Genomic DNA, 12,503 nt, shown 5'->3' with positions numbered 1-12,503 from the left:
GACAGTCCCACAGTGCAGGGGGAGCCAGGGAGGCAGTGCAAGTGCAGAGTGGCTGGGCCCTGGACCGAGGTCGCTGAGAGTGGCCCAGATGCAGGTTTAGTGCAGAATTCAGTGGAGTTAAGCAGGTTTAGCTGGGGAGAGGGAGAGAGAAGGCAGAAGCGAAGAGGAAGGTTTTGAGGTGCTTCCGGAACCGGAGATGGTTCTCCTCAAGTTTCAGGGAGGCAGGAAGGCTGTTCCAGAGGGAGGCCCCTGCTGCGGAGAGAGATCTACCCCCAGCTCGTTGCTTCGAGAAGCGGCTGACCATGAGGGAGTTGGAGACGGATGAGCGAAGGGCTCGTGAAGGAAGATATTTAGGAAGAGAGAGTTGAAGGTATTTAGGCCCCAGGCCCCAGAAGGCCTTGTGGACAATGCAGAGGGTTTTGAACTTAATCCTCGCAGCCACTGGGAGCCAGTGTAGAGATTTCAGTCCTGGAGAGATACGGTCCCTGGGCTTGAGGCCAAGGACAAGTCTCGCAGTTCTGTTCTGGATAAGTTGCAGAGGGCGGAGAGTGGAGGCAGGCAGATTAAGATAGAGGCTGTTACAGTAGTCCAGCCTTGAGAGAACCAGGACTCGGGAGACAGTGAGCTTCTGGGGGAAGGAGAGGAAGGGAAGAATACCTCTGAGGAGGTGCAGTTGGTAGTGTGACTTCTTAGAGACGTCAGATATATGAGGAGAGAAGGAGAGTGTGGAGTCGAAGATGACCCCGAGGTTTTTAGCCTTGCAGGTAGGGGCAGGAAGGGGGCCAAGGGAGGCCGGCCAGAGAGCTGCAGGGAAGGAGGGAGTGGGTGTGCCGATGAGTAGAATCTCAGTCTTACTGGCGTTAAGGCAGAGGTCATTGGCGGCACACCATTCCTTGATAGCAGACAGACAGTCGGAGATGAGGGAAGGAGAGGAGGAGGCCGAGGGTAGCCTAAAAATGAGCTGGGTGTCGTCCGCATAGCACTGGAAGTAGGGGCAGAGAGCGGCGATGCGGTGGGCAAGGAGTGCCAGATACTGGTTGAAAAGCCAGGGAGAGAGGTTGGATCCCTGGGGGACACCACAGGTGGAGAAAAAGATGTCAGAGAGGAAGGAGCCCATTTGGACCTGGGAGGGTCGACCGGAAAGGAAGGAGGTCAGCCATGCCAGAGCCTGACCAGTGATACCCAGGTTATCACGGAGACGGTTTAGCAGGATGGCATGGTTGACAGTGTCAGAGGCAGAGGAGAGATCGAGCAGAATGAAAACACAGGGAGTGTTGGAATCGAGGTTCAGGAGCAGGTCCTCACGGATGTTCAGGAGAGCAGTTTCCGTGCTTCTGGCCGCTCTGAAGCCGGATTGATGGTCATGAAGATTACCAACAGATTCAGCATGGAGGTTAAGCTGGGAGATGGCCAGTTTCTCCAGGAGCTTGCCCAGGAAGGGAGTAATGGAGATTGGGCGATAGTTAGCGGGGCAGGAGGGGTCGGAAGAGGGTTTCTTGAGGAGGGGGTGCACAAGGGAGTGCTTGAGGGGGGATGGGAAGACTCCAGAGGCGAATGAGAGGTTGCAAAAGTCAGCCAGGGCAGGAGCCAGGGAGTCGATGTGGTCCTTGATGTGGCAGTTGGCTGGATTGCTGATTGTTGTTTGCCGGTGGTCCACTATGCCTGTATGGCCGGCATCGTGCAGCCCCTGATTACCGCCTTTGGGATGCCGGTATTTGCATGTCCGCGTGGGTCATGATGTCCTCCGATTGGGTTGTCGGATGGGAATGCCCCAGACCCATTAACGATGCCACTATTACCATTCCGCCTTCCTTTTTTTATTACCTCCATTCTCGTAATGAGGCCCATAGTGTTTTAGATGTAGTTAGATACCAGTTGGTGTAGTCTAACTGTTTCTTGTACTATACTTAATTTGGGGTATTGCAGTAACAAGAACTGTGATGGTATATTTGAAGTGCATTGCAATGCAGGGTATTTCTGAAGTCGTTAGATACCCGTTGGCATATTCTAACTATCTTGGGTTTTAAAAGTACTATTGTAGTATTATGGGTGTAGATAGATTCCTGTTAGCATATTCGAACTGTTTATTGTGCTGCACTTTAGTGACTAAATTTGGGTTAAAGGAATATTAAGTAGGCATTTGTTAGATTTGCTGGTAACCTATGTTTTGGAGTAACAGATGTGTTGTTACATTCAAACCAACCACTTGTTTTTTTACATTTGCAGTGTAGTGGCCTGAAGTGGTTGTGGCACCAGGGTTGTAGATCATACCCACTGTTGTGAAGGTTTTCTTACCAAGAGATAATTGGTGGTGTGCGAAGCTAGTAAGCTTACAGTTGTTTTTGCTACCATATGCATTGTACTTTAGAAGCATTAGTGTCACATATTAGCCATGTGAGTTTATTTGTATGCTGGAACGATTGTCTGAATTACAGAAAGGGAATAATATGCAATGATTTGCATTCTGCAGAAGCTGGTGAAATGGAATGGATTCACAATTTGGTATGTATATATACACAAATCGTTCATTAGGGAACTGCTCTTGTGAAACATGGTTGCCGAAAGTACATGTATGTTTCCACGTGTATGAAATCTGTTAGATTTCATTTATAGGGATATTTTTGGTTTCTTGTTCTTGTAAAGTAGTGCAATTCTTGCCTTATACCTGAGACACTGCAAGTGCTGTCAGGATTATTTATGGCATTTCTGTGAAGGGAGAGCATTTGCATTTGCAAACACAACTGGTCTGCACCGTTTAGGTAAATGTTGTGAACAATTGGTGGCAATTGGAAAAGAAGATTGACTGCTACATTTGCATTGCAATTTAATCCAGTTGTGTTGCTGAATTTAAATGGACCAGAGAGTTGTCCCTCCCTATCCGTTGATGGGCCTGCATTTGTTTTTTGTGAAGAGACGTTTGTCTCTTTGTCTTCTGATGGATGTGCAGTGGTTTTTGGACTAGACAGTTTTGTGGTTGCATTATTTGATGGAGCAGCAGTTGGTCTTTGTTTCTTTTTCAGTAATGCTGGGAGATCTGCTATAGGTTTTGTTTGTATTATTTTTCTTTTTAAAGGTTTTCTTTTTTGAGGTACAGGGCACATATCTAGAAGGGGTGTACAGTGCATGTAGCCTGTTGTATTCTAGAATGCAAGGAATGTCAGTTTTGACTTTGTTTGCATCAAAGTTAACTAGGAATAGATGATCTAGTGTACGTAGATGCAAATGTGCTACGTAACTCATACCTACTCTTAAGACTATGCTGCCAATGTCAATCAATGAGTGATCTAGGGTTAGGTCTGTGATTTGTGAATAATGACAGCATATGTAAGAGATATAGAGAATTGTTCTCTGCGTACGTACATGTCTTTGAAAAGAAGGAAATGTGCTATTTTGCTGACTATTTTTTTAACTTCTGAAAGTTTGTCAAAGTGGATATTGACAAACCGAATGTTGTTGTCATGTGGATATGTTTGGAAGCCACAACTGTACCAATTGCTCTATTGGCTAAACATTGTTCTACGTCAAAGTTACGTTTTAGAATTAGGAAAAGGTTTGTAAGAACCGCATGCACCTGGGCACTGGATATTTGATACATTGGGTGTATAGACCAAGAAAATGAGAAGTGTTGTCAATGTGGTTGGGATTAAGTGCTGGTTTATTCACATACAAAATGCTGACACATGTTTCGACGCAACAGGGGTCTTTATCAAGGTGGGTTGTATGATGTTCAAGACTTGTAAGCTGGGTGATGAGTTCCTACATAGTTGCTCTGCTGATTAACACGCGGTTAGGCCAGTGATGCCTCTGCAAACAAGATGTCATGCATCCATGGGAGATCTGGGATCGTTAGTGGCACCATTAGACTGTTCCATCATGTTTTCCCGTTATTCCTGTTAACTGTCTAGTTGTCATTTCCAAGATGGCCACTGCCAATCGGCATAAACAGACACAGTTACTGCAGCTCGGTGCGTTACACCTTAGATTCCTCTATGCGCTACGCTCCTGTGCTGTTTCTGGGACAGCAGCTTCCTGACAACTGTTGTTTGGGGTTGGGAACTCCTCTCGTGTGTTTGTGCCTCCTCGCTCTGTGGACCGGCACTTTGGCGCTTAGTTCACCTATCCTATTTATTTGCTCCTTTTTTCTCCCCTCCTCTCGGTCAGTCTGCATCTGTTTACTTTGGTTTTCGTTCTCTCTCCTTTCTTATTGTGTGCATTCTGCACAGCATTTCCTCCTGTTCCATTGGAGTCCTTTCCTGACTTCTTTCTTCCTTGGGCTCTCCCTGTTGCCCGCTCTCTCCGGAGCTTTCGCTCCTCTTTGGAATGTTGCAGTAGTCATTCCCTGGCAAATCCATCTGCTATCTGGTTCTTCAAACGCTGCCTCCTACTCATCGCCACCCTTGAGACCACCGTCTTGGAAGTATCCAGATTATCACCATCTTCACCACGCCTCCTTAGGCACTCCACAGCAAGTCTAAACTGCCATCTTTCGACATACAGGGTTTTTCAGCCAGGAGGCTTTTCACTGTTTAAGAATGCTAGCTCCGGGGAAGTCCAAGCTGTTGGGGACCATCCTACCAACAGCGTGGCATCCCGCAGAGAAATACCTTATCTACTACAGAAGAAGGACAAGAGAGGAAGCATCAAAGCCAAGTCATCTTGAAGAAGTAACTTGAATAAAAGCTCCACGGAAGACCCAAGTGAGGAGGAAGGGAGGGAGATTTCTTCAGATTCACACACAAGATGGGCGGTCACATTGATCTTTGGATATGTTTGGAAGCCAACAACTGTACCAATTGCTACATTGGCTAAACCTTGTTCTACATCAAGGTTGCGTGTCTGTGGAGCTGATTTGCACGATGGGCTGCCTTTTTCAACATTGTATCATTGAATTGACTACAGCTTACAAGGGTTGGCATTAAGGACATGCATTTGATATTTTGCTGATTTCATTGTTCCATGACATCAGAAGCAGATGTGTTTTGCCCATATAGCTCATGGATTAGTCTAGTATTTAAGATGGATTTTGTATCTTTAGTAAGCAGACAAGTTCTAATGCTTTTTAAAATGTTAGCATCGGTAAGATCTGCCAAATGACACATGTTTTGAGTTGATATGATTTGATTTGATTTAATTTTTGTAATGTGCTAAATCGCAGAAAGGTCGCAGTGCGCTCAGAAAACAGAAACATAAAAAACATACAAAATCCTAAGTAGGTGCAGAGAACACAACAGTGAAATTAATCATGATTGAAGTTGAAAGGGTGTGTCTTAACTCCCCTTTTAAACTCAGAGATGGAATTTGCCTGCCATAAATGAGTGGGAAGATTATTCCAGGCCAAGGGGACTAGTACATCCAACCCAATGCCACCAAAACTGGATAGTTTGATCTAGGTTGGGAAAGCTTGGTGCCATCATACGAGTGCAGTGAGCGACCTGCTCAGCATGGAATTAACCGATCGGACAAATACTGAGGTGCATCAAATTTAGAGTACTTGTAGGTAAGTGAGAGAATTTTGTGCGTAATGCAAACCGTCCTTTTTGTGGATCTATCCAAAACAGGTCCACTGAACTTTTGACCTACCATTTCATAGGCCATAAGGTTGAGAGTCCTGATCCATCCACTGATGGTTGTCGTGGAATCCTTCAAACCGGCACTGCCCAAGCCAAACAACACCAACAAGTTATCCATCTTTCTGATGGTATCCATATAGCTCCAATATTCCAGAACCAACCTTTGGACATTTATACACCGCGAGGACCTCTCCTCAGGAGAGGGTAGATTAAGAAAGAAGACTGGCTATCACATAGAATCTGTGAAATCTGGAATCCACCTTGGGGACAAAGGCCAGGTTACACCTTAAGACTAGTGCCTCATCCCATATATTCAATAACAGAGTTCTGCATAGAAGTGCACCAATATGTCCCAACCTTCTGGTCGAAGTGATGACAATTAGAAAAGGTAGTTTTGACAGTTATAATCTCAATTTAATAGAATCTATATATTCAAAGGGGGCTTTCTGTAACATATAGATAAACATTGCAAGGAGGGCTGCCTTAGATGAGAGACCATTATACTTTTAAGGAGCTTTGTCACAAATGCCCCCTGAAGATGTTGACATATGTTCCCTAAAAGCCCTTGATGCTGCCCATTGTGCCGTCAAAGAGAATACAGCCAACCTCTTTAGGCCTCTATCATGAAGAAACTGCAGGATTTCGGGAATATCACATTCAAGGTCAGGGAGATTCTTCCTATCACACCATGCTACAAAGTTAGCTAGTAATGGTCATATGATTTAGGCATAGAAGATCTTCTTGCCTTCTGTACCACATCTGCCACTTCAACTTAGTGACCTAAATTCTGTGACCCCTCCTCTCAACTTCCAGAGCCCACATTGAATTAGCTGGGTTGTGCAGTGGGCCTATATCTGTTGGGTACACCACATGAGTATCAACAAAGCAGGCTCCAATTGGAGCTCTAGCAGAGTGGGAAACCAACCCCTCCTGGGCCAATACAGGACTAAAAAAAGAGAGACTAGACTCTCATTTCTGTTCTTCAACAACTGTGGGATAAAGGGTATTGGTTGTAATGCATATACCAGTGTTTGAGGCCATTCTATGAGTGAGGCATGCACACACCCCCAAGCCTCTCTGACTGGGATTCTTGAGCAGAACTCGGGGACCTGAGCATCTTTAATGGAAGCAAACAAAACTATACACAGAGTCCCAAACCTCCTGCATATCTCCCCACAAACGTACCTCTTCAGTGACATTTCCCTTGAGGCTTGAAATTCTCTGCTGAGCATGTCCACAGTTACATTGTTAATACCCCTGATGTGTGCAGCTTGTAGAGAGCACAGGTTTTGTTCCACCGGAGACCAATTACCTTTGCTGGGTTTGATTAATTGACTGTCATGATCTCTGCTTCCAAAAGGTCAGGGTTTTCCCAACTCCCTTGGAAGCAGATCCATAACCCAGGTTCCGAGTGCCAACCAGTCCCAATTGGGACCTTTTGGACCCAGTCCTGGCGCCAGTGGCACCAGGCTCATAAATATGCCCAGTCCCAGCGCTGGAAGCGCCGGGCTCATAATGCTTGGGTGGACTTACTTGCAGCAGACCATGCTGCTTACTTGCCTGCCAGTTGAGCCTCTGATCCTCTTCTGTTTGGAACTACTTTTCCTGTTGGGTGGGGCAGGAGCCACTCCCTAGGTTCAGAACACTGGAACTCTTCTGGAAAGCAGGAACTCTTTTCTTACCTAGGCGTGGCTGTGGAAGGAGATACCTAAGCACTACAGGAGACTATTTAAACCACACCCGATGGATGAATCTTTCTTTGCGTTATTCTGCATCCTCTGCAGCAGAACGCTCATCGTGTCTTCTGCATCTGATCCTGGGCCTAAGGAAAAAGGCTTACCATCCTGAATCCAGTCTTCAGCAACACCTATAAAGACAAGAAAGAACAGGTTAGCATTACGGTCTTCAGTGACAGCGCTTCACTTACCTGGTCCATCGGCTGTCACCAACGCCTCGCGCTGCATTCCGGCATCTGAAAGACAAAGGCTTACCTACTCTTCGTGCGCTCCGGAGGTCTTCGCACTGCATTCCGGCATCTGAAAGACAAAAGCTTACCAACTCTTCGCACGCTCCGGAGGCCTTCGGCGCTGCATCCCGCATCTGAAAGACAAAACAAGGTGCGTTTAAAGACATTGGGGAACTTTAATACTCACGTGCCATTACTCCTTTCCACATCTAACCCAGTGGGTATTCCGGCACCCTGCAGCCGCTCCGAACTTGTACCTGCAAAATAAAAAGACAGTTAGAGCGCATCGTGAAGCAGGCAACAAGCGCTTACTTACGTGCTTCCAGGCGCTTCTATTCATCACACGGGCTCCATCTTCAACTCACTTCAGCCCGTCATCCGCCATCGCCGGAACCCTGCAAAACAAGAGACATCATTACTAAAGACTTTTAAAGACATTAGAATTACTCGAAACTTACCGTTCGTGCAGTAAACGACGGACAGCAGTCCTCTGAAGTCAAGAGGCCTGCTCCCCTTATCCAGTGAAGAAACTGGTTACAGCACCCTGCCCCGAGGCAGATGGAGAGCACGCCGTTCACTTACCTAAGGTGAGAGCGTTAACCTTTGGGGTTCTACAGGAGAAGAGAAAGGGAAGAAGAGAGAGACATTCAATAACCCAGTTCATTAATCCCATATTTTCTATCTGCAGACATCTTACCCTTCGAGTCAGACATACAGTGCACAGAGGTCCAGCCCAAAGAGCCAGCCGTGTGTTACACATCACCTTTGAAGATACGGTATACGCCCAGTCAAGATCGGCGTCTCTACGGGAATCAGGTGAGCGTTACAGAACGCAAAGCCTACCGCAAAACTCCCGTCCAGGCGCTATGGAAACCTCGGATACCGACCAGCTAGCCCAGTTACTTGGGGAACTAAGGGCAGAAGTGCATGCAGCCCGTCAGGAAACGAACGCTCTAAGAAGGGAACTGATTATTTCCAAGGAGCGAACAGATGATCTCGCTAGACAATTGCTACAGTCACAAGCCGGACAGACCCCGTTACCCGCATCTGGGGGAAATCTTCCTTCTACATCCTTTATGAATCCAGTGCAGATCAACCTACCTGGGAATGTACCTCTGGCTCCGCCCGAACGATTTTCTGGTGACCCAAAGAGGTTTGCGGTATTTATCAATCAGTGCCGGTTGCATTTCTTATGCCGGCCAGCAGCCTTTCCAACTGATCAAGCTAAAGTAGCTTTCGTGCTTTCGTACCTTAGTGGCAATGCGGCAGACTGGTCGATCCCTCTAGTAAATCAAGATGATCCGGTCCTCCATGATTTTCAAGCTTTTCAGCTCAGTATGGAAAAACTGTTCGCAAGACATTCACAGGGGCAGGCCTTGGACAATGAGCTTCTTTCGTTGCGACAAGGTAATCAAGACCTTTTGGCTTATATTGCGTCTTTCAACAGACTAATAGTGGAAACTCAATGGCCTGAGGACAAAAGGATTACGCTGTTTTATAGAGGTCTACGTGGAGAGCTCAAAGATGTGTTAGCCCAAGTAGTGAATCCCCCACAAGATTGTTCGGACTATATAGACTTAGTCGTTCAAATAGATCACAGACTGCAGAAAAGGAAGGCCGATCGTTCCAAGTTTGATGCTCGAGTATTTTCCAAACCGCCAACTCCTTCCAAAGGAGTAGACTGCGGGGAACCCATGCAAATAGGGGGCCTGAAAGGTCCTCTAACACAAAAGGAGCGGGAAAGGAGAAAACAGTTGCAATTATGCCTCTATTGCGGAAACTCAGGGCACTTTCTTCGAGACTGTCTGGTGAAACCTGCCAAGAAGGCAGTAGGAGCTGCAGTTACCAAAGTTACAAACTCTGAGCAGGGAAACGACCTCGCCCGACAAGAATAGAGGTCCTCTTGCCGAGCGTGAAAACCAGTTCCGTGACCTCGCATTTCGTGATACCTATGGTCCTCATTAGCCCTGATAATCCGGATCGATTACATGCAATTGAAGCTTACGTCGACAGCGGTGCCATCGGCAATTATGTGGATCATGAAATGGTTTTGAGGATGAATCTAACTCTTTGTCCCAAGGCTGTAAAGGACATCATTACTACGGTGGATGGAACGGAGATAGCCTCCGGACCAGTAACGCATACCACTCAAGAAGTGACGCTAGTAAGTCAAGATGGACACCATGAGAAGATCGTGTTCGATGTGATCAAGGCTCCTCAGTTTCAGATTATTCTAGGAATACCTTGGTTAGAGAAACACAATCCTCTGATCGATTGGCGAGCAAGAACGGTCCAGTTTCCAGAATGTGTCTCTACTTGTCACCCTCCACCTGGTGTTGCACTGGCAGCAATTTCTTCAGAGACTCCCCAGTTACCTCCCGAATACCTAGAATACCAAGATGTTTTCCGGAAGGATCAGGCTAACTCTCTACCTCCTCATAGGCCTTATGACTGCCAGATAGACCTGATACCTGGATCTACTCCTCCTTGTAGTAGAATTTATGCCCTCACCGAGCCTGAGAACCTTCACCTTCGACAATACCTGGATCAATACCTGGCAAATGGGTTTATTCGTCCTTCCAAGTCCCCTGCTTCTTCAGCTTTGTTCTTCGTTCCAAAAAAGGAAGGAGACCTTAGAACTTGTATAGATTATCGCTCCCTGAACCAGATCACCGTCAAGAATAGATATCCGTTACCTTTGATCCCTGAACTCCTGGACCAAGTCAGAAAAGCATGCATATATACAAAGCTGGATCTTAGAGGAGCCTACCACTTGGTACGAGTAAAAGAGGGCGATGAATGGAAGACGGCCTTCCGCACCAAATATGGGCTATTTGAATATCAGGTCATGCCCTTCGGACTTTGCAATGCCCCGGCCGCCTTTCAATATTTTATGAACGATGTCCTCAGAGAGCTCATAGATGTGTGTGTTGTTGTTTACATTGACGACATCCTCGTTTATTCTTCATCTGAATCTGAACATCGGAAACACGTGAAAATGGTCCTCGAAAGATTGTGTCAACACAAACTTTTCGCTAAGTTGGAAAAATGTGTTTTCAACGTGACTGAAGTTGAATTCTTGGGATTCATATTATCACCTAGCGGAGTGCGTATGGATTCAAAGAAGGTCGATGCAGTTCTCAAATGGCCATCACCATCCTCCGTAAAAGGTGTGCAAAGCATGTTAGGCTTCGCTAACTTTTACCGCAGGTTTATCCCCGAATTTTCTCGAATAGTCCAGCCCATCACTGCCTTGTTAAAGAAAAACAAACGTTTTGAATGGTCTACCGAGGCGGAACAAGCTTTCCAGGATTTGAAGACTAAATTTATCTCTGCACCAATCTTAAAACACCCTCGCCCCGAACTCCCCTACATCGTGGAAACTGATGCTTCAAGCCTTGCCATGGGGGCAGTCCTATCACAAAAGGACCCGGTAACCAATCAGTTGCATCCCGTGGCATTTTGGTCCCGCAAATTCTCGCCTCCTGAAATCAATTACACGATTACTGACAAGGAACTTCTGGCTATCAAGTCTGCCTTTAAGGCTTGGCGGCATTATCTGCTGGGGGCCCGACACACCGTTACTGTGATTACGGATCACCGAAACCTGCAATATTTGAAAACCGCAAAAGCCCAATCCTCTAGACAACTCCGTTGGGCATTATTCTTTGCCGAGTTTGACTTCATAATTACCTATCGACCTGGTACAAAAAACGGTAAAGCTGATGCCCTTTCTCGGATGGGAGTGGAAGAACACTTGATCAACCCTAAACCTGTACCAATCATTCCCGAACAAAGAATTCTGGGTGTAATCGCCACACAATCCATAGAGGAAGTTAAGGATAAAGCCAGGCAACTTGTAACTCCAGCAGACATACAGAATTGGCATCTGCAGGGAAAGGACTTTGCAGTAAAGGACAACTTATTGTATTTCCAAGAACGATTATACCTGCCCAGCACAGATTTACAGAAAAAAGTAATCTCTTGTTATCACAATTCTTTAATGGAAGGACATCCCGGTATGGCCAAGACCTCAGAAAAGATCAAGCGCTACTTCTGGTGGCCGTCTTGGAAAAAAGATATCAGAGACTTTATAATGTCCTGTGGAGTATGCGCCCAAAACAAGAGTCAAAAGGAAAGACCAGCAGGCCTCTTACGCCCTATTGACATCCCACCTCGCCCTTGGCATACGCTTTCTATGGACTTCATCACCGATCTACCTCCATGCTCCGGATACAATACGATTCTAGTAATCGTGGACTTATTCTCCAAGATGGCGCATTTCATTCCGCTCAAAGGCTTGCCAACAGCAGCAACTCTGGCCCGAGAATTTCTCGAAAACATCGTCCGACTGCACGGTTTTCCTTCGGTTCTAATTTCGGATCGAGGTAGTCAATTTATTTCTCATTTTTGGCGAAGTTGCTGTCGGTCGGTTCAAATTGATGTGAGACTATCGACCAGTCACCACCCTCAGACCGACGGACAAACCGAGAGGACCAATCAAACTCTGGAACAGTATTTACGCTGCATGCTGCAACAAACTGAAAAAACTTGGAAAGACATCCTTTGGATAGCCGAATATGCCTACAGTAACTCTGTCCATTCGGGAACTGGGAAAACCATGTTTTTTCTTTTATACGGCAGTCACCCTCGAACCTCGGAGTTGGATCCCCTGCAAGATCTTGAAACACCAGCAGTAGACTACCTGCATTCTACAATCACCCAAGCCTTTAAGGAAGCTGTTTCTCACCTTCAAAGGGCTAAAGAACAATACAAGAAAGGAGCAGATCAACATCGGAAGGAAGCCCCTCAATATCAAGTAGGGGATCAAGTCTGGTTATCCACCAAATATCTACCTCTAAAAGGGCCACGCACATTCAACCCAAGATACCTTGGTCCCTATTCCATCACTACCATAGTAAACCCAGTAGCGGTCAAGTTGGACTTGCCCCCGCACATGAAGATAC

The sequence above is a fragment of the Ambystoma mexicanum genome, chromosome 10 (genome assembly GCF_040938575.1).
Source record: "Ambystoma mexicanum isolate Mex_15411 chromosome 10, UKY_AmexF1_1, whole genome shotgun sequence".
Taxonomy (NCBI): Eukaryota; Metazoa; Chordata; class Amphibia; order Caudata; family Ambystomatidae; genus Ambystoma; species Ambystoma mexicanum.
This window is presented reverse-complemented; position numbering follows the sequence as displayed.